General features: G+C 50.6%; 1 protein-coding gene across 1 annotated transcript in view; it reads left to right on the top strand.

Annotated features, from left to right (window-relative positions):
* The first annotated feature begins 15,204 nt into the window (after window positions 1-15,204).
* The window catches only part of Tnfrsf8 (TNF receptor superfamily member 8), a 47,417-nt gene continuing 35,177 nt past the window's right edge, over window positions 15,205-27,444 (top strand). The window contains exons 1-2 of the mRNA XM_074081334.1: window positions 15,205-15,288; window positions 25,823-25,939. The gene's annotated coding sequence lies outside the window, so the exon portion shown is untranslated. The remainder of the gene's footprint in view (window positions 15,289-25,822; window positions 25,940-27,444) is intronic.

Genomic DNA, 27,444 nt, shown 5'->3' with positions numbered 1-27,444 from the left:
GGGAAGGATAGGAGCAAGAGACACGTTTTTACAACATCTATGGCATTATCTTTTTTGTTTTTTTCCCCGGTACTGGGAGTTGAACTCAGAGCCTCAGCGCCCTTAGTGTGTTTTTCAGGCAGGGCTTGTACTTTTGCCCAGGCCATCCTTGAACCTCAGTCCTTCCAACTCTGTCTCTTGAGTAACTAGGATTATAGGAGTGTGCCACTATATCTGGCCCAGCATAATTATTTTTAATGGGTGTGCAATATTCCACAACAGGGGTGAACCTCAGTTTCCTTAACTATTTTGTGTTGTGACTCAGGGTATTTCCAACATTTATAAATAACATTTTCAAAAACATTACTGTGTTTATACTTTTTCTCTCTTTTTCCAGTTGAACTATTTCCTTAGTTTTTCTTCACTGGTGAAACGACTCAGCTACAAGTTATAAACTTTTTTTTTTTTTTGGTTTAGCTTTTGCTAAGAATTGCCATGCTGCTCTTTGAAAAGGGTTGTATCATTTACCAGCAGAGGTAGAATGACTACTCTGGTTTTACCACAACTTTGGGGCTTGATTGTTTTTCCAAAATTGTTTTTCTAAATAAAAAACCCCAGTGATGACTTAATAGGTCTAAAAGAATATTGAAGATTGCTTTAATTTGCATGTCTTTGATTACTAGAGAGGCTGTGCTTTTATAACTCACAATGATTTGTATTTGTATTTCCCCTTGTGTAAGCTATTTTGATGCTGTTTGTTTTATTCTCTGTGTGTGTTTTACAAGTATGCATTTATGCAAAAAAAAAAAAAAAAGAAGAAGAGCTCTTTTATGGTAGAAAACTCTAGACTGGGGAGCAAGCATCTTTTGTCACCGACTGGTTTTGTGACTGTCATGGGCAGAGCACTTCCACAATCACTGCAGGGGACAGGCCAAGGTGGGGTGCAGTAGGAGCAGTTTTTCCAAGTGAAATCAGGAACTCAAAGAGGACTGGGCATGAGTGGTCAGCGTGGAGACTTCGTTGGGAAGGTTCTGGTGGGAGGTGACTGTTCCCACCCTACAGGAACCTCCATCAGATAAAGCCAAAAGGTCCCCGAGACCATTGTGGGGTCAGGGAAAACACTGGCCCATCTTCAGTTAGAGCATGCATAGGACCGCTTGCCTGCCGTGAGCCTTGGTTTCCGTGTCTGAAAACACAAAAAGCAGGCAAAAGTACCCTCAGCCTGTGCCTGCCCAGTGGATGGTCAGTAAATAAATATATACGGAAGGTTGAATGAACGGAGCAAGGAGAGAAGCCACCGTGGGGGAGGTCTGGAGGGATTATCAGCCCCATACAGAGAAGTTAATTAGAGTTCTTTCTGTTAGGTAAGAGTGCCAGCCACCTTCTCCAGGCAGACAGTCTCAGGGGAAAGAGGAACACCTGGGGATTGATAAGCAAATGCTTCTGTCCACTAGTTCCTCCTATAGTCAGTCCATCTATCCATCCATCCATCCATCCATCCATCCACCTACCCACTAACCCACCCATCCATCTCCATCCACCCACCTGTCCATTCACCCACCTAGTCATCCATCCATCCACCCATCCATTCCTTCCTCCCTCCTTCCTTCCCTCCACCCACCCATCCACTGATGAATATTTCAGCTACTATTTATGAATGGGGATGAGTGGCTGGTGGTGGTTCTTTCTCTGCAGTCTTCAGATTGCAACTGTCCCTTCCAAAGGATCCCCAGGGCATGGGAAAAGACCAGGTTTAACCCTAGTATGAGGAGCAAAAATGCCCCTATCACACACCTTCCCACAATTGGGGCTGTGCTCCTTTCTGTGGTGGAAGTGGAGCTGGGGGTTCCAGGACCCGGTGGGACCTCCCAATGTCCCCGGAGTGCCATCCTCCTGGGTTGAGCTGCTTTCCCCGCCCCAATCTGGGCGGGCCATTCCAACAGCCCAAGGGAGTCCCAGTCGCCTCTGCACGTGTTTGCCCCTGGGTGCTGCCTGGGTGCCGTCTGGGTAGTCAGTGCGCCCCGGGTGGCGGGGGAGGGAAGAATTAAGGCTCAACCCTCGGAGAGTGGGCAGTCACTTTTGAAGCGACTTCACAGCGTGCGGTTGGCCGGGTGGAGGCGGCGGGAGCGGGCGCGCGAGCTCTGAGCGCGGGGACCGCACGTGGGCGCCGCGCTTCCCGGGTGGGTGAGGGCTGCCCGCCAGCCCTGCTCCCGGCCGCGGGATGCGCGCCCTCCGCGCTGCGCTCGGACTGCTGCTGCTGCTGCTGCTGGGGACGCTGCGAGCCTTCCCACAGGTAAGGGGGTGACAGGAGCCCTGGACAGCGTGTGTGGCGCACGGGGAGGGCAGCGACACTATCCACCTCCTTCCCTGCCCAAGTGGAGTGAGGGGGCGCAGGTGACAAGCAGGGGCACTGGAACAGGCAAATATCCACAGGTGGGAGGGTGAGAGAGAGACAGAGAGAGAGAGAGAGAGAGAGAGAGAGAGAGATCTGCCCTTTCTGCTCGCCTTTGGTACCTAAGTTGGCCACCGGGCTGGACGGGCTCAGCAGGGAGGGAGAGGTGAGAGGGTTGAGGAGCAGAGGTGAGAAGCTGGACCAGCCCGATTAGCTTCCCTCATCCCTGTCCTACCAACCAGGGGTGTGAGCTGAGTGTCCTGGAGCATGTGGCGGGCATTTGTCCCTGGAGAAGGGCCAGTGGTGGGGCTGGCGTCTATCCTGGAAGTCGGAGAAGTGAGTTTAAGGACTGCATGAAGAAAATTGAGCATTTTCCAGGATCGACACCAAACTAGGCATTGGGAAGGGGGAGACTCAGATGAATCAGAGTGGTGGGCTGCCTCAGCAGAGCCCAGGGTCTGCAGGGGCCAGTGCCCAGCTGAATACAGGCACAGAGGCAGGGAGGGGAGGAGGGACAGCAGCAGGCTGTGTGTGTGTGAGTGGGGGGACAGGAAGAGGGGTCCCTGCTATGGAGTTCAGGTCTATTCATCTGAACCCAGGCAGGGGAGGAGAGACGCAGGGTGGCCTCTGAGAGAGGGCGTGTGGGAAGAGGGACAAGTAGGCGATCTCTCCTGTCTCCAGTGGGGCAATGGGACACCTGCCCTGCAGAGGGCAGAGGGGACAGCCTTTAGTACTACACTGCAGGGGCCCTGGCTAGAGAGCCACCACCCCGACTTTCCAAAGCCTCATCTGGGAGAGAAGGTAAGAGTTTGGGGTGCCAAGGACTGTGGGAGATAAAAAGGGAGGAATGAGAGAAGGGCGGGGGCATTGCTGGTTTCTGGTGCTTTCCTTCTACAGAATGAAACTTATTTTTAAATAAAAAAACCCCATATATTTAACACATGGAATATAGGAATATGTTCTAAAAGTAAGTGCTATGTGCTACAGATAAAGCTAAGCTTTTTTGACACCTCCTCCTCTCAATTCCTTCAAAGATAAAATTGTGCTTTATTTCCTTTACACGTGCCTCCATTGTATTGTTTTTAGAAAAATATGTAGGGTGTAGGGTTTCCCATGTGCCATAACCGGTGGGGCATTCGGCTCTTCATTTGGCTTTTGCAATGTCTACTATAGGATACGTCTTGGAGTGCTTTCCCTGGTGACAACAGAACTTCTGTTTATCTCAAAATGCTGTACAGTCTTTTGCCAAATGGGGAATTTTTATGTAGATGTGGCTGATGAATGGGTGGTGAGGTCCCCACCGTTGATTTTTGTTTGCTAGTTTGTTAGCGTCCACAACGTGTAGTCCTGTGTAGATGCTTTGGGGAACGCGTGCGATTCTTCCCTGGAGAAGAGGCTGCAGGGTGAAATCTCACCACAGTGGAAGACACCGTCAAATTGCCTTCCAGTGTGCTGGACCGTGCGCCCTTCCACACGGGGCAGGACCTAGCGACTTCCCACATTCTAACCGACACTTGATCTTATCAGTTTCCATTTTGTGACCTGCGTAAAGGGCTGTATCCTTATTGTCTTAATTTGCATTTCCGGACTGCCTGGGAGGCTGGGCATTCCGGGTGGGCTCAGGTCTGGTTATCTGTTGGGGGAAGAGCTGCCTGCTCAGAACCTTGTGGTGTCTGGTCCTTCCAGTCTTCCTCCATCTTTGCCTTCCCATGATAAAAACTCCCAAATCAGGGCTTGAATTTCTTTGGATGTCAAATCCTTTAAAAAAATCTCCATCTGAGTTTTCTGTCATTTTGTGGCAGCAAGTGAATTGACAGAAAATAGGAACGATATAGCCTGTTTCTGTAATGTGACCCTGATCACTGTGGTGCAAGTGCAGAGAGAAGAATTTCTTCCTCACAACTCCATCCAGGCACCAGGGGCAGGGTGGGGGACAAACCTTCCGGTGACCTCAGAGTAGGGATCCTCAGCGTCCTCTTCCCAGCCTTGACCCCCAGCTCCAGCTTGATTTGCCTCCTCCACTCCTAGGCTAGGTGGGGGAATTCTCAGGAATGCATCTTTGCTGGGGAGATGGGGGGGGTCCGTTTGATGTGCCTTCCATTGGGGTCTCCACTTTTAAGGCTTAGGTAGAAACCCCGAAGTGGAGGCTCACGGTGGAGAGAGCTTTCAGGTACAGGAGAAGTTTGCTCGCTTTTCCTGAGCTACTCAGATTCTACCTGGAGGCAGAATTCCACCAGATGCTCCAGAAGGAGGGGACTTGCAGGAGGGGGCCTGGGCAGAAAGGGGTGGAACAGGTGCTGGCTGGTCTTAGTCCCCGGGCCTCCCCTTCTTCTTTTGAGACTGGGACAGCCAGGGTGCCCGGGGGCTACAGCACTGGGGAGCTGGGAGCAACATTACTCAGCCTGAGAGCAGCCGTGCTGGGAGAGGGGCAGCTCTTACTGGAAGTGGCTGCTGCTCGCACTCATATCTGACCCGTGGGCTTCTTGGAGCACATGTGATTCATGCTTCGTCCGCACATGCCCTTGTCACCCTGCCCCTCAGGACAGCCATTAGCAGGAAAGTGGGGGAGCCCAGGAAGCTCAGCCATGTCACTGACCTTGGCGGGGGGTGGGGTGACCTATATAAGTTCATGGTGCACAATTTTCAAAGCAGGCATAAGCCCCAGACCTGACATGCAGAATGCCATACCAGCACTCCAGTCTCTTTCCTCCCAGTGCCACCCAGGGGATGCTAGGGGCAGAGGACCTTGTTCTATGGTGGAAAACCACTCTGTGATCTCGATGGTGGGAAAGGATTTTTGTTTTTCGGTGGGACTGGGGTTTGCACTCAGGGCTTTGAGCTTGCAAAACAGGTGCTCTACCACTTGAGCCACACCTCCAGTCCATTTTGCTCTCGTTATTTTGGAGATGGGGTCTCCCAAACTAACTGCCCAGATTGGGCTTAAACTGTTATCAGCTTCTCAAGTAGTTAGGATCATAAGTGTGAGCCACCAAGGCCTGCTGGGGAGGCCACTCAGTCTAGTCACTCACTGAGTGCCTAAGGCCTTTTGCTGACATTCATTCAAGCGTTCATTCACTCAGAAAATCTTAAATGGGCACATGGCCTGTGTTGGACAGGGCTCTGGGAGCTTTCATTCCAGGCTAATCCTGACTAATTCCAGGTAATCATTCAGCCTCTGCTTGTATGCCTCTAGGGACAGGGCGCTCACTCCTTCCCAAGGCAGCCCACACCATCCTGGGTTAGCTCTGACCTTTAGACGGTCTTTAAGATGCCCTGAAATCTGTGTCTTTGAAGCATCTACTGGTTCTGGGTGCAAATTGTCTCCCTCTTCCTCAGAACTACCAGTCGTCCACATGAAGGTGGTGACCCTGGGCCCTGGGAGTCTCACACCCAGGTCCTCCAACGTGCATTCCTCATGTGGCCTGGGCTTACAGCTCCTCCTCGGCCTGCTCTTACCAATCCATTCCACAGACGCTTACAGAGCGCCCATTGTGTGCCAGGGAGCATTCTGAGTGCGGCAGGTGCAACCACACATAGTGCAGCCGATCTCTGCCTGGTGGAACTGACATCCTCCCAGACAGGTACTGACAGGTGTGGGAGAGAGAAAGGCAGCTGGGTGGGGAAACAGGACAGCCTCCTGGAGGTGGTGGCACACACATGGAAGGAAAGGGAGTGAGCCAGTGATGGCAGATTAGCAAAAGAGCATCCCCAGGGAGTGCAGGTCCCAAGGAGCTGAAAGACAGGATGAGAGGCCAGAGTGACGTGAATGGAGAAGAGGGAGTGTTGTAAGCTTGCAGCAGGGAAGGAGGCAGGGTGTGCAGGCCTTTGTGCGCCGTGGCCAGGCTTTCTGCCGGGCAGTGCTACTGCATGAGTGCTGTGGGCATTCGGAGCAGGACAGGAGCAGGAGGACAGCCTCTGCAGTGGTCCAGGAGAGGGGCAGGCAGAGGCAGGACCGTACTTGGAAGCTGGAATCAGCAGGACTGGGTATGGGTGCACAGGACAAGGGGCAGCCATATGTCCACATTTGAAGGTTCACCTGCTTGAATGCTGGGAAAAGCCTGTCAAGGGACCAATAGGTGTTTTGGGGAAATGCAGGTTCTAGTTTGCCCAAGTTCAAGTGTCAGGTAGGGGCTGGTGTTATTCAGCGTTTGGGCCGCTGATGTGCATCTCTGGTGCCAGAGTCCTCTGCAGAATTCCTGGTGCTGTCTGGGCCAGGACTGAGGATCATCGGCCTCCTCTACTGGAGTTACTCTACTTCTATTAATGTGGCCCAAGACCCTGTACATTTTTGACCTGCAGAAGGTTTCATTCATCCTGGTTACAAATTATATTAGTTTTCTCTTGCTACTGTGATGAATTGTCACACTGCAGTGGCTGAGAGCAACACAAGTGTACTGTCTTATAATTCTGGAGATCAGAAGGCTAAAACGAGGCAGCAGCAGGGTTGTATTCCTTCTGGGGAATGCAGGGCCCTTTATTCCAGCTTTCACATCTCTCTACTTCTGTGTGTGTCATGCAGGGGTGCTCTCTGGCTCAGGCCCTCCTCCTGCCTCTCATAAAGACCCCACTGGGCCCACGAATGATCCAGAGTGACCACCTCCTTTCAAGAGCCTAAACCTAATCACACCAACAAAGCACCTTCTGCCACAGACGGTCGCATGGTCACAGGCTCTGACATATTCAGAGGGCACTGTTTTATCTACCGTGCACATTTTGCTTGACTGAATCTGTCCGTTGCCTTTGTCAAAGTCTTGGGAGATGGTAGAGCCATCTGGCCAGGGGTTTGGACTTTTTAGTCAACCGTCCCGGTTTATACCCAGTCAGACGCTTAGCTTATGGTGATCTCAGGCAAGGCAAGTCACCTTTCTGGGCCTTAGTTTCCCCATCCATAAGTGGGACAATAATAACAGTAGCGTCCTCGTAGGGACTGTTGTAAGGGGTTGTGTCTCAGTTCATTTGTGTGATTATAACAGAACACCATTCTGAGTGACTTATAAAGAAAAGAAATTTATTTCTCACAGCTCTGGGTGCCGGGAAGTCCAGAATGAAGGCGGAGGGTGGGGGTGGGGCTTGGGGACTTCTTGGTGCGTTCTTCCAGGGCCAAAGAGCACAGGAGACCTAACTCGCCTCCTTTTGTAATCAGCATTGGTCTTGTCGCCTGCCTGAGGCCACTCTCAGCACTTTGTTGGGGTTAAGTTCCCACACAGGCTTTCTGGGGATGCGTTGGAAGCATGGCAGAGCATACAATGGACATGTATGAAGTGCTGAGAACAGCTCCCACACATAAGTGAGTATCATGCAAAGGACAGCCATTATTAAGGTCCTGTTGTATGCAGGCATTGTGGATGCAGCCTGGAGGTGAGTGGTTTACAGGTTTACAGTCCTAACTCTGGAGAGATGGTGGTGTGGGAGAAGGGAGGGAGACGGGAGTGTGGCCAGGACGGGGTGGAGGGGGAGGCTGTCCCAGGGCTGTGGGAGAACCGAGGGGCGTCCTCGCCTCCCAGTGGTCAGAGTAGGAGGGCTGGAAGGGAGTCAGGAAGGTCTGGAGCTTGGGAGTGTGATGAGGTGGTGACAGGGTGACGGGGCTCTGTGTCACACATGCACGGTGTCATGTGTCTCTGTTGAGAAGGGACCTGAGGCAGCATCACACAGTCTCACAGCGCAGTGGGCACTGGGGCGGCCTGGGGCTTGCGGCTCAGACTTCAAGCTAGGCGAGCACTCTACCACTGAGCCCCGAGTCATCCCCGCCCAGTGGCTTGATTTCCAGGCTCCACCCAGCAGGTTCCACTCAGGTTCTCTGGGTCTTCCAAGGGTCCAGGGACTCCCGGAAGCATCATCCAGAGCTTCAAGTCACTGGGTGACATGCCTTGACTGTCACCTGCTTGCCCAGGCCTTCCTGCACCTGGGGAGTGTGCTGGCTTCTCAGACAGTTCCAGTCCCCAAGACCATGAGAGTCTCACCCAGGTCAACTTGTTGCCCAGGCCCTTGCACCTTGTTGTTTCTGGGTGGGTGAGGGAAGCCAGGGCTGCAGCAGGTAAGCTAGGAGTTCTCTCTCTTGGAACAGTTCAGGGTCTGGCCCAGCTCCTTCCCGCCTGAAGGCTGGGGAGGGAGTTGTCAGGAAGCCCTCCCCTTCTCCCACCCACCAGGCCCCTTCCAGGCAGGTGGGCTGCTGCTGCTGCAGGGCCCAGGGCACCTCCAAGAGGGAACATTATTCCAGGGCATGTGCTTTTGAGCACCCTGAGGTATAGCTAAGTGTGCAGCTCTGGCACCTCCTGTAGTCCCAGAATTTTCGGGAAGCTTGTAGCCTGAACAACCAGCTCATGAAGAGGGTTGTATGAAATTTCTCCAGGGCAGGAGGGGAATTAAGCGATTGCTGAATTTGGATTTGGTGCCAGGCCTTGGTAGCATCAAATCCTCCATCCCCTGACTTACTAGTTGCCCAGAAATTTAGCTCTAAAACCTTGCATGGCTCCCTATCGCCAAAGCCATTTTCCAAAGTCATTCTCGGGGAATAGATTTCTGAGAGAAAAGGGTTTCTATGACCAATGGAGTTTGGGAAACTGTGCATTTGCCTGTCTCCCCCACCCCCAACCTTTCCTTGGAGAATATAAAAGGCTCTGAGGGGCTGGGTGTGGTGGAGCACCCCTGTAATCCCAGCACCTAGGAGTGCTGGCAAGTTCCAGGCCAGTCTGGTCTGCACAGTGAGTTTTGTATTTACTATTTATATTATAAATACTTGTATTTATTATTTATACTTGTTTTTATAAATACATACTTATTTTTAAAATAGTAAATAAATAAATAGCTCTGAGATGTCCTGTAATTTAAAATTGAAACCTCTCAGTGAGGAACCAGGCAATTTTTTTCTGCTTGCATTTTGTTTTCTGTTCTGCCTGTCATCTGTTGCCATCCTGTAGTCTGAGGATTGGGTGAAATGCTATTAAGGACAGCTAAATTCAGACATGTCACCGCTGTCTTGAGTCCTGGGCCTCCTCTCCTCCTGGTTCCCACCGTCCAGCCCATCCATCCATCCCTCAGGTGCCCGACAGCCCAACGGTCCCACCTTGCACCTCTGCGTCTGTGTGCCTCTGCCTGGAATGCTGTTCCTTCTTCTTCCCCTGTCATAGTCTCATCCCCCAACAACAGGCGGACGTGCTGTCCTGCAAGAACTCGCTGGGAGCCTCCCGAATTCATTTTTTTTCCTCTGCAGACCTCATGACACTTGGGACACTCATTTTGCATTAGTGACTATGAGTTTTTCTCTTCTCATCTACCAGATTCTCCTTAATGAATCCATTCCCCGGATTTTTATTTAGTGTCTGTGGTGGGCCTGTTCTGGGAGCCACTCATAACCATCTAGAACTGTCCTTTGTATCGTCTCAGTGCCTATCCCAGGGCTGGGTATCCTGGAATGGGGCCTTTTTTTTTTTTTTTTTGGCTGTGCTTGGGTTTGAACGCAGGGCTTCATGCTTGCTAGGCGGGTGCTCTGCTGCTTGAGCCACCTTCCTTCGTTTTCATTGGTGCTATAACAGAACACGTGAAGCTGGGTACTTTATAAAGAAAAGAAGTTTATTTGGCTCAGTTTGGAAGCTAAAAGTCTAGGGTTGGGTGGTCTCATCTCCCAGCTCCTGTGAAGACCCTTGGCTGTGGTACAACACATGGTGTCATGGCGGTAGTACATGCAAGAGGGAGGAGAAATTGCAAGAGGAAACAGGAAGCCAGAGCGACTCAGGGCCCAGCGTTGCTCATTTTATAACAACTCACTCTCTTGGGAACTAATCCCAGTCTCCTGAGAAGTAGATTAATCCCTTCTGAGAGTGACACCCCCAGTGACCTAATTACCTCCCACATGGTCCCCCCCACTACTTCCTAATTCCACCACACTGGGGACCAGGCACCCAGCCTGTGAGCTTGAAGAAGAAATGGACTAGCTGGTTGACTTTAGACAAGTTTCTTAACTTCCCCATATCTCAGTTTCCCTATCTGTAAAGTGAGGTGGTAGCTGTTGGCTGTTTTCCTGCTAGAAGCAAACAATGATGCATTTGTATTTCTTTCTTTCTTTCTTTTGTTTTTTTTTGGCAGTACTGGGATTTGAATTCAGAGCCTCATGCTTGCTAAGCAGGCACTCTACCACTTGAGCCACTCTGGCAGCCCTGTTTTTGTGTTGGGTATTTTTGAGATAGGGTCTCACAACCTGTTTGCCTGGGCTGCAAACCACGATCCTCCTGATCTCTGCCTCCTGAATAACTAGGATTACAGGAGTGAGCCACTGGCCAGTATATATTTCTTTCTTTTCAGCACTTCTCAAACTTTAAAGCTGGACTGTCTGCCCTGTTAAAAATACAGGTTCTCATTCAATTAACCAGGCTGAGGTGGAGACTGCGGATCTGAATTTCTAGCAAGTTCCAAGTGAGGCAGTTTCTGCTGGACCTGGCGCCTCACCTTGAGTGACCAAGTGTCAGGGGACACACTCTGCTCAGCTCTGGCCCACCTGGGGATTTTGCTTTTGACTTGATCTTCCCTGTTCCCTACTCAGGCTGTCACAGGTGGGGCTCAGCTGCTCTCCCTCTATTGGCTGAGACCAGGTGGGACTTTTTGAAAGTGAATTTACCAGGTCTCATAGGGAAAACCAAACCAACCTGAAAATAGGCCTAGAGAGGACGTGAGGTTTCAGGCCACGCTTTTCATCCTGATGCCCTCAGGTTGGGCCCCTAGCCTCTTGCACAGCCCAGCACTCTGTGGATGCCTTGCTTCGCCTTGAACCTGCCGGGGAACCCCACCCAAAGCCCCCTCCTGTCCTCGGGCTTCCCCCTCCCACTCCTCCCCTTCTCAACCCCTCTTCCCACCCAGGCTGGGACCAGAGCAGTTCAGAGGGTCAGCCTCTTCAGGCTAGCATAGACTCCAATTCTGTGACCACCTGTCTGCCAGGAGCTGGAATGGGGGAAAGAAGGGCCCACAGTGGGAAGGGGGCACAAGAGGACAGTGTGACAGATTGGGAAGGCAGCTGGGAAGAGCAGGGAGTCGGGAAGGTCAAGGCCTTTCCCTGGGTATGAGACTGGGTAAATTTTGGGCACCCAGACAGCACTGCCAGGGTACAGTTCAGCCCCCTGCCCCTCCCCAGGCCACTGCTCTAGCGTATGGGCTTGGGTACCCTGGGAAAGTGGTTGTCCTTCCCAGGAGTGACAACTCTGGAGGGACGTTCCGGGTTCCATTCAGCTTCCAGCACAGAATAGGGGCTCAGTGTCCTCATGTATTGGCCAAGGGTCAACTGGTCACACAGCAAGGGTCCTTGGCCCGTGGGAGCTAGGTTTTCACGTAACATGTCTATAGGGTTTCTGGTTCAACAGCGTGTGTCAATTGAGCTGTCCCCACTTTCTGGACTCTTGTAAAGCCATGATCTCATAGGCAGCAAAGGATTGATTCTCTGTGGCTCTGCTGGAAGAAGCCACCCCAGTGACCTGGGGACATCTTGGGTGTGAGCTTGGGCATGGAGCTGAGCTGTGTCCCCACCTGGGCTCCACCTACATCTCTGCGAATGGCTGGGGGGGTGGAGCACATGGAAAATGGGGCCCTAGTCCACTACCCCTCCCTGATGGGGTTCTGAGAGGCAGGTGCTGGACCTCCAGATTGGGATCCCACCCCCTTCTGGGACAGCGAGAAGATGGTGCCCCTTGGTGGTAAGCCATGGAATTACATGGAGTTGTCACATTGGCACCTACCTCCTGAGCAGAGGTGTCATTATTTACAGGTGGTTTTGTACATTTGCTTTATTTCTTGTTCTTTCTTGTTCCTTTTTTTATTTGGCTAAGCCTTTTGCAGGTTAGTTGAAGACATCGTGACCTATTACCCCTAAATATCTCAGCGTGTTTCTTCTACAAGGATAGGCCTTACAGAAACAAGTTGAGGAATTCAGCATAAATTAGGACATAAAGTGGGTGGTGGGTCGCAGGGCCGCCTGAAGTCCCAGAACTGGAGAGGCTGAGGTGGTGGAGTCCCTGGATTCCAGAAATTAGAGGCCAGCCTGGGCAACATGGAAGACTTTGCCTCAACAAAACACAACACAAAATGTCTGCATTCTAGTTTCACAGGTTGTCCCAGCATTGCCTGTGAAAGTGATCCCCTCCGCTACCCTGAGTCAGGATCCATCCCAGACTTTGCCATGTGTCCTCGTGCAGCTTTTATCTCTTATTCTAGAATGTTCCTCTGCTGTTTGCAGTGATGCACTGATGTTTTTAAAGAGTACAAACCAGTTGTTTTGTAGAAAGTCCCTCAGTTTGGTCCATCTGACATGTCTTCGTGATTTGATCCTGATTATGGATTTGGGTAGGAAGCCATCAGGGGTGATGTGGTGTTCTTAGTACATTGGGCTTTTTTATTTTAAAGATAGTCAGCCTGTGGCCCAGAGAGGGGAGAGAATTGAGTACACAGTGAGACCCAAACCTCCACTCTGCATGGAGTTGCTGTGTGAGTCTGAGCAGATAGCGGTACCTCTCTGGGCTGCAGTTTACTTATCTGTAAAATGAGATGGTGATCCGGCCCCATGGGGCTGGGGGATATCAGAAAGAAGGAGGTGGCTGAAAGCAGGCACCCAAGGCCAGATTCCAGGGGTGATAAACAATACCACCAAGGCTCCCCATTCTTCTCAGTACCCCACACTGCTGTTGACCCAGGGCAGGCTGGCAGGAAGTTGGGGTAAACAGCTAGAGTCCCCTACCCCAGCAGAGTGAGCAGGGCTGAGGCCACAGCCTGCTTAGGCTCTGTAGCTGTCAATGAGATGACTGGGCAGGCCAGGAGGGGAAACCCAGGACAAGGCCCAGAATTCTTCCCACACCAGCTGCCCTAGCAGGGCTGTACCCTTGGTCCCCAGCCAACCCCACCAAAGCTTCTGAGCTCACTCTTCAGTGGAATTGCAGCTTGTCTTGGCAAGTCACTGCTGGGTGACTTAAGAAGAATGCAAGCCTGCTGAGGGAGGAGGCTGTTCTCAGGCCTGGGCTCTGGGCAAAATGACAGAGGAGACCCTCAAGTGTCACGTGACTGCAGTGCACACTGGTTATTTCCGCTTTTGTGGTGCTGGGAATGGAACCCAGGGCCTCACACATGCTAGGCAAGCACTACCACTGAGCTACCTTCCCTCCGCATGTTAGGTTGTATTTATCATTTTAATGAATATGGCGACATGATTTCAGGTAGAACAATGTAAAGGACAGCCACATGTCCACCTTCCAGCCACACTGGCCTCCCCAATGCTCTCTGAGCTTCCCAGAAGTATTTGGCTCTGTTTTCACTGTGCTCTTGAGGGCAGAGCAGAGCCAGGAAGCCCCTTAGGCCAGCTATGGTCAACTAGTTTTTACTGTGCTGGCGGAGTGCCTGCCTAGCAAGAGTGAGGCCCTGAGTTCAAACCCCGGTACCATCAAAAAAGAAGTGGCTTTTATTTTCTTCTCAAACCAAGAAAGCCCCAGATGAGTGGCCACCTCGTCTCTCTTGTGTGTTGATTTACACACCTGTGGATATAGGCCCAAGAGCGGTATGGCGGGTAGGTCCTTTTAGTTTTTGAGGATCCTCCATACTGATTTCCATCGTGGTTCTACTAATTTACAGTCCCTTCAACAGTGTATGAGGTTGAATAAACATCTTATAAGGAAGACTGTCACAGTGACTCCTAAGGGCTCAGTGGTTAACACTAATTTAGCATGTGTGAGGCTGTGGGTTCGATTCCCAGCACTGCATAAGTAAATAAATAATACATAGATAAGAGATGACTATTAAACACAGAAAAGCGTGGTCAATATTACCCATCAGAGAAATGCAAATAAAAACCAAATGAGATAGCATTTCATACCCATCAAAATGGCTAAAGTTTAAAAACTGACACCACCAAGTGCTGGCACAGATACAAAGCACTCAGAAACTTCCCACACTGCAACTGAGGACCAGCTGGTACCCATGGTTTAGAACAATGCAGGAGAATCCATCAAGCTGGGCACACAAGTACTTTGTGACTTAGCGTCCCCACTCCTGGCAGGATATCCAACAGAAATGTGCAGATTTGAGCACGTGTTCAGTAACGTTCCCAGCAGAATTATCATAATAACCAAAAAGTGGCATATTCACGCACTGTGGTACCGCAAAGCCATGGGTACAGATGCCCAGTTGCTATTTCAACAATGAGAGTAAGTCTTGCAAGAGAACACGGTGAACAGTTTGACCTATGTCAAGTTCAAAGCAGACACAACTAACCGATCGATGATGGAGAGGTCAGGTTCTCAGGTGCCTTTCCAGCAGGGCATGAGGGAGAGTGTGCTGGGTGTTGGCAAGGTCCTGCCTGTTGATCTGGGTGCTGGCTGCCTGGTGTGTTCACCTGGGACAGATGCCACAGTGGACTGTCCACCGCATCTGTGTGCTGATCCGTCTGAGTGTGTTAGACTGCAACCAACAAGTCGGCCAGAAATTTATATTCCTGGGCCCGTCCTGGAGGCTAGGTGGGAGGCAACAGGGGAGGCTGTGGGGCTGATGGTCTGCAGAGGGCAGGGAGAATTTGCTGGTGAGTGTGGGTAAGTGGGTGAGGGGGTGGAGGAGAGAGTCATGGAGGCTCCTTGGTATCTGCCTGAGCAGAATTGCCTTCATTCCTGTGGGAAAGCCAGTGGTGGCACAGTTTGAGGGAGGCCTGGAATCAGGAGTTCTCATCCTGGTTTCTCTTTTGTAACATGAGCCAAGTCTCGGCCCTGGCCTTGACAGAAGGTGGATGCCAGATCTCCTGGGACAGCAGGGGCTGGAGGGAGGATGGATGTCTGGGACCTGCCTGGCCTTACCAGCTTCTCTGACCCTCCAGGATCGACCCTTCAGAGCCACCTGTGCGGGAGACCCCAGCTTCTACCACGACAAGGCTGCTGGGAAGTGCTGTTACCGCTGCCCCTCGGGTGAGTGGGGCACTGCGGGTGGGAGCAGGTGGGATCTTTGTCCTCAGGTTATGGCTGTCTGGGGTGGGGGTGAGTGGGGACAATGGGAGCCAGCAATCATTGTCATAATTGGCTATAGGTCTCTTAGGGCTGTCCCTAATGTTGCAGAATCTGGGGACTGACTGTCTCAGAAGGGCAGGGCTGGTGGAGTTGTTGCCAGAATTGACTCCAAGGCGGTCTCAAAGGACAGGAAGCCTCTACCTGGTCCTTGGGTACCTGGTTTGTAATATTGTTGCCAAAAAGGAATTTTAGAGGCAAAGAAATTTATTAGCAAGGCAAAGCAAAGAAAGAATAGTACCCAAGCCAGACATGGGGGAGGCATATCTGATAAGAGGTGAAATGAATGCTTTAAGATGGAGTATTTATGGTGAAAAAGTGGGTTGGGGGTTTGGTTAAAATTCTTTTTAGGATGAGTGCTCCCCTTTGTTCTGGACTTGGCATATTTAATCATTCTTGGTGTTACACTTTTTTTTTTTTTTGCTGTACTGGGATTTGAACTCAGGGCTTTGTGCTTGCTAGGCAGGCTCTCTGCCACTTGAGTCATGCCTCCAGACCTTTTTGCTCTGGTTATTTTGGACATAGGGTCTCCCATTTTCCCCAGGCTGGCCTGGACCGTCATCTTCTTATTTTATGCTTCCTGCCATAGCTTGGGTGACAGGAACCCAGCTTTTTTTTCCTGTTGAGATGGGAGTCTCTCAAATTTTGTTTTGCCCAGACTGGCCTGAAACCACAATCCTCCTCATCTCAGCCTCTTGTAGCTTGAGATGACAGTGTCAGCCATTGGTTGATATGGGGTTTTGAGAACTTTTTACCTGCGCTGACTTTAAATCTGGATCCTCCTGATCTCAGCCTCCCAAGTAGCTAGGATTACTGGTGTGAGCCACTGATGCCGGCTTGTTACACTGTTTGACATTATCATTTGGGCCCAGAGATACCAGATCTGGTCAGTTTACTAAATTTGGGTCACTGTGACATAGATGTCTGTTTTCCCCAAGTGTCCCTTTGAACAAAAGACAGGTTTTTCAGACAGGTGTCCATCCCTGAGGTAAACTACTTTCCTTTGCAAACACTTTTGTAACCACAGGAAGGCAAATGCTTTTTTCCCCCAGGATAAGTGTCTTTCTTTAAGATATTCTTGCTCAGTTGCTAGTGTATAATAATTATTTAGACAAGCAGGCAAGATCAGAGGGAAAGAGCTGCTTTTATTTTTTAAAATACATGTTGTATAAAGTGTAAAAGGAAAAAAAAATAGTGCCTGGGTGCTTTTAATTGGACTATTCACTAGTACAAGGCTTATCTCTAAATTTCTGGCTGCTGTTTCTCGTGCCTCATTTTTCCCGATCTACTGTTTCTGAGCAAGGCCAGCTTTGTCACTGCTTTAGGGAAGGAAGTCCTTCTCTGTGAGTTTTTGTTTTTAGATTTTTTTTTTTTTTTTGTCAGTACTGGGGTTTGAACTCAGGGCCTCACGCTTGTTAGTCAGGTGCTCTACCACTGGGGCCACTCTGCCAGTTCTGAGCTTTTGGTTTTATCTTACAGCAGCTTCTTAGAGAACCCTCTGAGGCCCTTACGTGCACTGTGTCATTTTGTCAGTTGCTCACAATTTTCCTGACTCAGTCCCATTTTGCAGATAAGGCTGTACTGGAGTTCAGCAAGGTTAAGTAGCTTGCAGTGGGTCACAGAGCTGGGGCATGGCTGAGGTGGTGGGGCTGGAACCCAGGGTTCTGGGACCCCACATCTTCACCTGTCAACATCTCCCTAACCACCCTTGTTTCTGGGGCCTGGAAGCCTTTTCCAGTTCTCATCTGTTACAGCCCAGCATACATGTGTCCCCCAGGGTGACCTGGGCTGCAGATTCCTAGAGGAGCAGGGCTTGCTTGATCAGAGCTGGCTTCCTGGAACGTCTGCCTACACCTAGGACAGTGATTACTCCTAGAAGATTATTAGGATGTCCTTCTGGAACTTTCTTCAAATGAATGCTCAGGCCTGAGAAGGGGAGCAATTAGAATAGGGTTCTGAGGCATTTCTGTCCCCTGTGGTTATTATCAAAAGTCCCAAGGGACATGCAGTGGCCTTAGATGGGCGAGGCCTGTGATGAAGGTACACGGGTCTCTGACCTCTCGGAGCAGAGAGTGGCCCCAGGGAGGAGCGATGTCAGCTGTGACAGCAGTGTCGGGTAGAAGGAGTCTGAGCACCTGACGGCTTCATTGTAACTCCCACCTGCTCTGAGAACATTAGAAGTGGGTGCATTGTCTGGAGGGTTTCCTGAGGGGGTGGCCCATCTTCCAGCATTTAATCCTCCCAGCTGTGCTGTCTGGAGAGGGGTGACACGGGTTATCAGGGCCTGTGGCTGGAGCCACCCGGAGGTGGTGGTGTTTCTAGACCTGTGGTCTGTTAACTCACCGTGAGAGGTGGTGGGAGCCATGCACAGGCCACCGGAGGACAGAGGACCAGAGGGAAGTATTTGGGAAAGAATTTGATACTTTCTATCTCTAAAAATAACTCAAAAATTTCATCAAGAGGGGGAAGTAGAGCTGTGTTGGCCTTTCTTGTCAACACATTAGTGTTGACCTTGACTTTTTAACTATACTGGGGTTTGAACTCAGGGCCTGCACTTGCTAGTCTCTACTGCTTGAGCCAGTCTCCAGCCGTTGTGTTGATTTTTAGTGAGATGTCCAGGGGGTAGGGGGCTCGTGCTCTTTTCAGGACATCAGTGCTTGATTAGCCCCCATTGAGCTTCCCCCCCACTCCCCACCCCCTTTCCCTTCTCCCCCCCATCTAGCCCCCATCCATCTATCCATCATTGCGGCTTGGGCTGCCATAATGACATACTGCAGACTGATTGGCACGAACAACAGACATTTATTTTCCTTTGACTCTGGAGGCTGAAGGGTCAAGTTCAAGGTTCTGGCAGGATTGGTTTTTGGTGAGGGCTCTTTCTGGCTTATAGTCAGCTGACTTCTCATGGCAGGGAGCATGTGCTCTTTCTACTCCTCCTCCTTCTCCTCCATCTCCTCCTCCTCCACCTCTTCCTCCTCCACCTCTTCCTCCTCCATCTCTTCCTTCTTCTTTTCTCTCTCTCTCTCTCTCTCCCCTCCCACCATGTCTGTCTGTCTGTCTGTCTCTCTCTATCTATCTCTCACTCTCACCCTTTTCTCTTCCCCCTCTTCACAGAAGTCCACCAATCCTATCAGATTCGGGCTCTACTCTTATGGTGTCATTTAACCTTAATTATCTCCTAAAATCCTCTCTCCAAATAGTTACATTAAAGGTTAGGGTTTCAACATCTGAATTTGGAGGGAAACAGTTCAGTACAGAATATCCCCCTTCTGTCTCCCCTCACTGTCCTCAGAGCATCACCATCCACCTACCCTCCCTCTCCCACTCCCCTTCTTAACTACTCCCCTCTGCCATCTGTCCATCTGTCCAGCAGTCATTTATTGCTTTTATAGTGAGATCACTTCTCACCCTCCAGCAATTTCTCCCTTGGTCTTTCTGTGGACACAGCTGGGCATTTGCAGGCCTCTCCTTCCCCTGGGGTGCTTTGTCCTGCCACCTCTGCCTGCTGCAACCCCAGTACCCCTCCCTCCAGGGAGCCTTCCGTTGGGTCACAGACCCAGTGCTGGGGCTGGCTCCCACATCCCTCTCCTCAGGGTTTTAACCCTTTTGCTATTAGGAGTGGTCTGGTCACAGTGTGCTGTGACCTTCCATGGGACCCACAATCTCAGCCACAGGGAGAAAGATACTTCTTTTCTGTCTTCCTCCGTGCCCTCTGCCCTCTGACCCCAGCCTTGAAGGGAAACTGGGTGGAGACAGAGTAACACCCTCGTTCCCAGGCTCCCTCCACTCAGAAGCTGGAATTTAGGAAGAGGGGGACTTCCTTCCCCCCACTTCCTTCTCTAAGACCCAGCACAGAGGGCGGCTGAACACCTCCGGTCTGGGTGGTGGGTGGGGCATTTTGCTGGAGCTTTATTGACCTGGTGCTTCTGGGCAAACCACAGAGGGAAACCATAAAAACCCTTATTTTGTCTTTTGGGGAAATTTCTGACATTTTGCCTGCTGTCTCCAACCAATGCTCAGCTGGGTGGCAGGGTTGGCTCGTGGGCGGGTTGGTGGAGGAAGGAAGTCGGGAGACATTTGAGTATGAGCAGCTGAGATGTATTTGATCCCTCTCCTCCCCCAGGTCTGTAATGCCTTTTCAACATGCCTGGCAGTTGCTCCTCAGCTCTCTGCTTCCAGACCCTAGGTGACAGGGACCTCACTCCCTGATAACACGACCACAGTTCGTGCTGATGGAGCATGCATGAGCCAACCATGATGCTGGGCCCTTTACCTGACTTGAACCTTGACAGGAAACCAGAGAGGAAACTCGGACATGGAGGGGTTCAGGGATTTGCCCAAGGTCACCTGCTAGTAAGTGGTTCAGCCAGGGCTTGAACATGGCTGTGTTCTGAGCTCCTCCCTCCTTGCTTAGTTCTGGCCCTAAGGTCCTGCACTTAGGGTTAGGAGAACATATGGTAGGGAGCCCATGGGGGGGCCACACACCACCCCTTACGATAGTCCACACCCCAATTCCTGCCTGGACGCCTCCCCTCTGCCCAGGAAGAGGTTTTGCCTGCGGATGCTAAGGCCTGGGAATGGTGGGCAGAGAGCACAGCTTGCTTGAGGCCTGGCAGTGTGTCCCATTCTGTCCCAAGAACTAAGGCTTCTCCCAGGGCTGTGAGCAGAAAGGAGGAGGAGGGGGCTTTATAGGGCCTTGCTGGCTCCAGCTGCCTTCAGTAAAGCCCATCACCTCCCATGGCCACCTGCCAGGTATGATAGCTGCCGCTCTTGCTGACTCTGCATACATCACAGTCCCCTTCATGTTCTAGACGCTACCTGAGGTTCTGACACTTTTGTCCTCTGACACTTGCCCCAGCAGAGCACGTCCACGGGGCTCTCCAGGCCTCTTCTGCCCCCACCTGTGCTTGACCGGCTCCTCTTCATCATCCAGGCTGGACGTAGCTCTCCCAAATCAGCTTGAACATCTTTGTTCTAGGATTGGTGTCTCCCACTGATCCACTCTGCTGACCCACAAAATCTCTTTAGGAGCTGTCCGTCTTCCTGCAGGGTCCCCAGTCTGAGTACAGGACGAACAACCTACTAGGTTCTCACTGGATTTTTGGATGGAATGAATATGGCTGCTTTGCCCCAGCAAACTCTGCTCTGAGATAGCCCAGGTCCCACTCAGGGGTCCTAGAATCCATCATCTCCAAGCATTTCCCTGACATGAAATCAGACCAGCTGCTCTCTCCTGCCCACCTCTGTCTGGTTCACTCTGGTCTTGAAAAATCCACCAGGGTTTTCTGTGTAGGAAGTGGGGTAGGAAGGGGTGGGAGAACAGGGAAGGGGATAGAAGGAATTAGGATTGCCTAATGCAGCTGTGTGCATGGTTCCACAGGGATGTGGAAGGGAATATCCTGCCCAGGGTTTTGCTAAGTGTTTGAGAAAGTGAGTAGCTATTGGGAGAACTACCACTAGTAGAGGAGGTGACATACTTATATGTAATTGATACTTCAGTGAGAGTTGTGCTGAGACAGAATTCATACGAAAGGGTTTGGGGGCTCAGAGTGAGAGAAAAAAACCCCTAAATGCCTGGTCTGCATCTATCCATCCTTCCACCACACACCCAACAATTCACCCATCTACCTACCCATCTAACCATCCATCCATCCATCCATCCACCCACCCCTCCCTCCACTCACCTACTCATCTTTCCATCCACTCATCTTTCTACTCACCTACTCATCTGCCCACCTATCCATCTATCCATCTGTCCATCCATTCGCCTTTCTACCCAATTATCCACCCATCTATCCATCCATCCATCCATCCACAGGTCCATTCATCCATTCATCGATCCAACCACCTACCTATCCACCGATGCATCGACTCACCCTTCCATCCACTCACCCCTCCATCCACCCATCCCTCCATTCACCCACCTACTATTCCATTCACTTACTTATCCATCTACTCACCTATGTATCCTTTCATCCATCCATTTATCTATTCACTCATCATTCATCTATCCACCTAACCATCCATCTCTCCATCCATCCATTCATTCATCCTTCTATCCATCTACCTATATGTCCATCTACCCACCTGTCTACCATCCATCCACCCATTTACTCATTCATCCACCCATTCACACACTCATCCACCCATTCACACACTCATAAATCCATCCACTTAACCATCCATCCACCTATCCATCTGTCCACTCACCCATCTGTATATCCACCCATCTGTCAATTCAACTACACTCCCAACCACCTATTCTTCCAAGCCAACTACCTACCTATTCACTTACCCATCCGCCCACTCGTCAATGTACACAACTGTCTATCCATCCACCCACCTGTCTACTCACCCATCCATCTACCCATCCATCTATTCATTTACCCACCCACCCATCCATCTACCCATCCACCCACCCACCCCTCTGTCTTCCATGCATCCATCTGCTCATACACCCATCCATTCACCCATTCACCTACATGTTCATTCATTCATTCTTCCAATGTGTTCTGAACATTAGGTCTTCACCAAGTACTAGACGTTCCGCCACAGGAGGGCTGTTACCACGTTGACCTCACAGGCTCAGTCTCAATAAGACAGATATTATCCCAGATTTGAGGCTTTTCAATCTACTTGCAAGAAAAGGGGGTGTCATAGTTTGAGTTTCCCAGAGGTAGACTATTATGAGCTGAATTATGCCCACCCTCAATGCATATGTTGAAACCATAGTACCTCCAATGATGACTGAGTTGGAGACAGGGTCTTTCAAGAGGTCAGTAGGTTAAAATGAAGCAACTAGGGTGGACCCTAATCCAATATGACCGGTGTCCTTATAAAAAGTGGAGATTTGGAGACACATACCCCCAGAAACAAGAACACAGGGAGAAGGTGGTCCTCGATAGGCTAAGGAGAGAGGCCTTAGAATCAACCCTGACTACCCCTGCCTCAGACTTCTGGCCTCCAGAACTGTGAGACAATATGTTTCTGTTGTGTAAGCCACAAAGTTGGTTGTTCTTCGTTGTCTTAGTCCATTTTCTGTTGCTATGACTGAATGTCACAGACTGGGCGATTTCTAAAGGATAGAGTTTTATTTGGCTCACAATTTTGGAGACTGGGAAATCCAACATGGTGCCAAATCTGGTGAAGGCCTTCTTGTCACATCATAGCATGGTGGAAGGTGACGGGGGAGAAAGGGTAAAGCACGAGGGAGAGAGAGGGGGAGGAAGAAAAAAGGAGAGGGAAGGAGGGCAGGGGTGGAAGAGAGAGGGAAAGCACTGAATCCACTTTTTTTTTTTCCTATCTTTCCATTTCTTTTTTTTTCAGGTAGAACTGGGGTTTGAACTCAGGGTTTTGCCCTTGCAAAGCAGCGCTCTACTGCTTGAGCCACATCTCCAGTCCTCGAACTCACTTTTATAATGACTTTGCTCCCTCTTGAGATAGTGACACGAACCCCTTGTTGAGGGCAGAGCCTTCTTAACCTAATCACCTCTTTGAAGGTTTCACCTCTCAACACTGGCTATAGATTTTAGGTTTCTAAACACACAGGCTTTGGGGGGCACATTCAAACCATGGCACCACCCCATCCCTTCTGGCTGACTTTCCTTCCTTTCTTGCACAGTGACCTGCCTCTCCTTCTCCATCCTTGGCTAAGCTTGCCTGGCCCATAGCCCTTCCCCAGGTCTCTTTCAGGCCACTAGAAGGGACACTTGACAGCCCCAAGTCCAAAGCACAAGACAGCATGTGATGACTCAGATTCGACCCGACGTTCACCTGTGCCCTGGTTAGCCAAGGCCAGGACTGCCCTGGATCACTGCTCCAGGACAGGAGTGGGGTGGGGAGAGGTTCTCTAAGCACAGCCTGTGGGCTGAAATCTGGGGAGAGGCTCCTGGAACCCTGGGCACACCTCTGGGGGCCCGGGAATAAACAGGAGCTGACCAGGCCAAGGAGGGGAGGGGCATGCTCAGATCAGATGGCACAGGTGAGCAAGGAATGGCCCCTTGAAAAGCTGGAGGGAAGGGGAGGTTCGTTTGTCTGGAGCACAAGTGTTGAGGGAGCCAGGCAGAGGAGCATTTTGGCTGGCTGCCCAGATGCTGGGAGGAACAGCTGTCTGTGCGGAGTCCTGGGGCTCAGCAGCTGGGGTGGAGTTGCCTGGAGGCTCTGATGCTGAGCCAGAGCTGAGAGGCGGTGACGGGAAAGTTAGGACAGGCAGAACATCTGGAGGGAGAGCAGCGCTGATCCGAGACAAGACGTGGTGTGGCGTGGGGGCTGGAGGTCTAGGCAGACCAGGGCAGGGACACTGGGAACCGAGTCTAAGGATGCCTCCGGGGCTCCAAGCCTTTCTTAACCATGTTGCTTCTGACCTCAGGAAGGATCCTTAGTGAGAGCCCTTTCTGGAGAGTGGGAGAACAAGAAGGGCAAGGGGGGATGTCGCCAGTTCTGCTCCCTCTACTTTAGCCTCCATGTTTTTTCCTCTCAGGGCTTTTGCATGAGCACTTCCCTTGCAGTGTTCCCTGCACCTCCCCTCACCCCATCTGCCCCAGCCCTCAGCATGGCTGCCACCTTCTGTCCTTTAGGTTTCTGTGAGGTCTGCCCACCCCCAGCTCCCTCCATCCTCCTGCTGATCTCTCTCACAGCACCTGCTTTCTTGTCTTCATTTTGCATCCACCTTGAAACCAACTTGCTGGCTGGGGGTGTGGCACAAGTGGCTGCAAACTCAAGGCCAGTACTACCAACCAAAGGGGGCGGGACCAACGTGCTAATTGCTTCTTTAGTGGCTAGTGTCTTTCCCCTGGGCAGCATGCAAAAAAAGTGGGGACCCTGTCCTCTTTGGCCCTGAAATTGGGAACTAGGACATAAGTGGTAACCAGTAACTGTGAGCAGAGTAGAAAAGTCACCTGACTTCTAGATTTGCACTGTGAACCCTGGAGTGACAGGCTCTCCTGTGACAGGAAGTTCCTAAGTTCACCCCAGAGCAGCCTCTGGTTGGTGCGATTGTAAGGGGAGCCCCTTTAGGGGGTGTGGTGAAATCTAATGACTGGGAATGTGCCAGGAGTAGACGGGCCATCAGCGTGTGAAGGCTTGGTGTGGGTGGGTGGAGGGGGAAAGTCACCTGACCATGCGTGGGGGGCCACTGTGCTAGTGGGTGGAGGCTGCTGGGACAGAGCTATGAATCCAGTGACTCGAACAGCAGCGACTTACTGTCTCCCAGTTCTAGAAGCTGCAAGTTCAAGATCAAGGCCGTGCTCTGAGGACTGCAGGCAAGGATCTGGCTTGTCCCTCAGCTTCTGGTAGTCCTTGGCTTGTGGCACATGTCATTCTCCCTGGGCACACTGTCTCTGTCCAAATGTCTCCTTTTCACAAGGTCACCAGCTGTGCTGGATGCAGGCCCATCTGAATGACCTCATTTTAACTTGCTTAACTCCGTGAAGAACCTTTTCTCCATATAAGGTCATGATCTGGATGACTTGGGGTTAGATCTCCAGCATGTCTTTTTGGGGGGCACAATTCACCCCATGAGAACATTCAGGACATGGGGTGCCGGAGAAAAGAATGAGATAAAGCAGAGCGTGCGGGAAATTCCCAGTGCATGATGTCATCAGAGCAGGAGTTTGGAGCCTTGAAATGACACCCAGGAGTGCCAGGCAGAGGAGTCCTATCAGTGGGGTTGGCAGAACGTGTATTCATCAGTGACAGGGGACTCATTGGATTGCTGTGACCGGGAAGCAAGCTGTGGGGGACATGCCCACAGGAGTGTGACTGGACAGAGTGTGGGCAGGGCAGGCAGAATCCATGCAGACATCTGGGAGCCCACTGTCCTTTCACACTTTGCATCTCCCATCCCTGTATAGTGGGAGGTGGCCCTTGCTGGGCAATTTGTGTCCCTCTCAGCCTGGGTTAGGATCCTGGTAGCTTCGACTTCCCATGACCCTCTGACTCCTGAAGAGAAACAGGACCTCTGCCAAGAACGATGACAACTAATGTTGCCATCACACTGCTTGCTGGTGCCAGGGACTGCTGTGAACTGCACACATTCACTTAATCCTTTCAACACTAGAAGATGGATTTTTTGGTACTGGGGTTTGAACTCATGGCCTTGTGATTTGTCTTGCAATCAAGCAGGTGCTCTACTGCTTGAGCTACACCTCCAGCCCTTATAAGAGAGGTCTTGTTACTAACTTACCATGAATGAAGTCATTACAATTGCCCACGGCCTCACAGCTGTCAAGTGGCAGCTCTGGAATTCCCAGCATGGCTCTTCCCCACATGTGTGCTGCTTTTCCTGTGGGCCCTGTGACCTCAGGCAAGGTCAGCAGCTCCATCCCTAACACAAGAGTTGGACTGACCTCCCAGGTGGAGCTAGGAAGGGCTCAGAGAGACAGAAGGAGAGGGACCAGGCCTTTGCCAAGGTGACCTGAAACTTCTCTGCTTCTCCCAGGGCTGTCCCCAACGCAGTCATGCCCACAGGGGTCTGCTGGCTGCAGGAAGCAGTGCAAGCCTGACTACTACCTGAATGGAGTCAGCCGTTGCACCGCCTGCGTGAGCTGTTCAGGAGGTAAGGCTCTTCCCTCTTTGGGTCTCCATCCCAGGATCATGCGGGACTTGTGAGAATCTGGAGTGGGGGCAGGGCATTGGGATTTGGTGCTTGAACTCTGAATCGGCCCCCTGGAGCCTCAGTTTACCTCTCTGGGTTTGTGAACTGATAGCAGTGGTGATGTTTTTTGGAGGTACTGGAGTTCAGACTCATGGCTTCATGCTTGCTAGGCAGATGCTCTACCACTTGAGCCACACTGCAGCCCTTTTTTGTGTTGGGTATTTTCGAGTTAGGGTCTCTCAAACTATTTTTCCCGTGCTTGCAGTGAGAAATCTGAGGATTTGTGAGTTTTGCCTTCCCAAAGCTGCAAAGCTTGGTAAACAGTAGAAGTGTACAGAGTCTGAACTGCTGGCCTGGCACAAAGAGCTGTGTTCTTTGCTAAGGGCACGGTGCTTCCAGAAAAACTCTCAATAAACCCTTTTATTGTTGGTTTCTAATTATGGTTAATGTGGTCTGGTGTTTGTTTTGTTTTTGTGTGGGTTTTTTTTTGTGTGTGTGTGTGTGTGGGAGGAGGGTAGGATGGGGGAATTTGTTGAGATCTTATGACCTAATAAATTTTATGAGTGTTCAGTGTTTTAAGCCATGTGCATTGTGCTTGTTGCAAAGTTCTTTATATTTGAGTTAGATCAAGCTTGTTAGTTGTGTTACCTAAATTGTAATGTATCTTTGTCACCTCTACTTGTTGAGATGGGTCTGTTCCACTCTTACCTCCCATTAGGTCTTCACTGTGTTCTTTTTATCTTCTGCTTCATGTATGGCAAAGCTATGTTATTAGGCACATAAGTGTTCATGAATGTTATGTTGTTTTGGTGGGTCAGACATTTTATCCTTATGCAGTGTATCTCTTTGTTCTTTATAATACCTTTTCTCTTAATTTCACTATTGTTTGATATTAATATTGCCATTCCTTCCTTCCTTCCTTCTTTCTTTCTTTCTTTTTTTTTTTTTGGTGACCCTGGGGTTTGAACTCAGGGCCTCACACTTGCTATTCAGGTGCTCTTACTGCTTGAGCCACTATGCCAGCCCCTTTTTGTGATGGTTTTTTTTTTAAGATAGGGTCTCAAGAACTATTTGCCCTGGCTGGCTTCAAACTGTGATCCTCCTGATTTCTGCCTATTGAGTAGCTAGGATTACAGGCGTGAGTCACTGGTGCCTGGTTCCTTCCTTCTTTCTTAAATACATTACCATTTCTCTGTTATATCTTAAGTTTTTAAAGTGCTGACTGCATTTTAGTAAATAAAAATTGTGTATGTTTATTGTATGACATTGAAGTGATACAAAGGAGAATAAGGAAGAAAACCAATGCTGTCTTCCCAGCCCTTCATCTGCAAGTAACTAGTTATTATTAGGTGATTAACCTGTGTCTGCACCTACAGAGAGAAAAAGGACAGGTTAGTGGCCAAACTGTAGATACAGAGAAAGAAGGAGTTTTAAGAGAAGGGAATGTTTTATTTTGACATTAGAAT

This window comes from Castor canadensis, chromosome 7 (genome assembly GCF_047511655.1).
Source record: "Castor canadensis chromosome 7, mCasCan1.hap1v2, whole genome shotgun sequence".
In the NCBI taxonomy this organism is placed as follows: domain Eukaryota; kingdom Metazoa; phylum Chordata; class Mammalia; order Rodentia; family Castoridae; genus Castor; species Castor canadensis.
The sequence above is the reverse complement of the archived record's forward strand: the minus strand, read 5'-3'. Positions and strand labels throughout refer to the sequence as shown.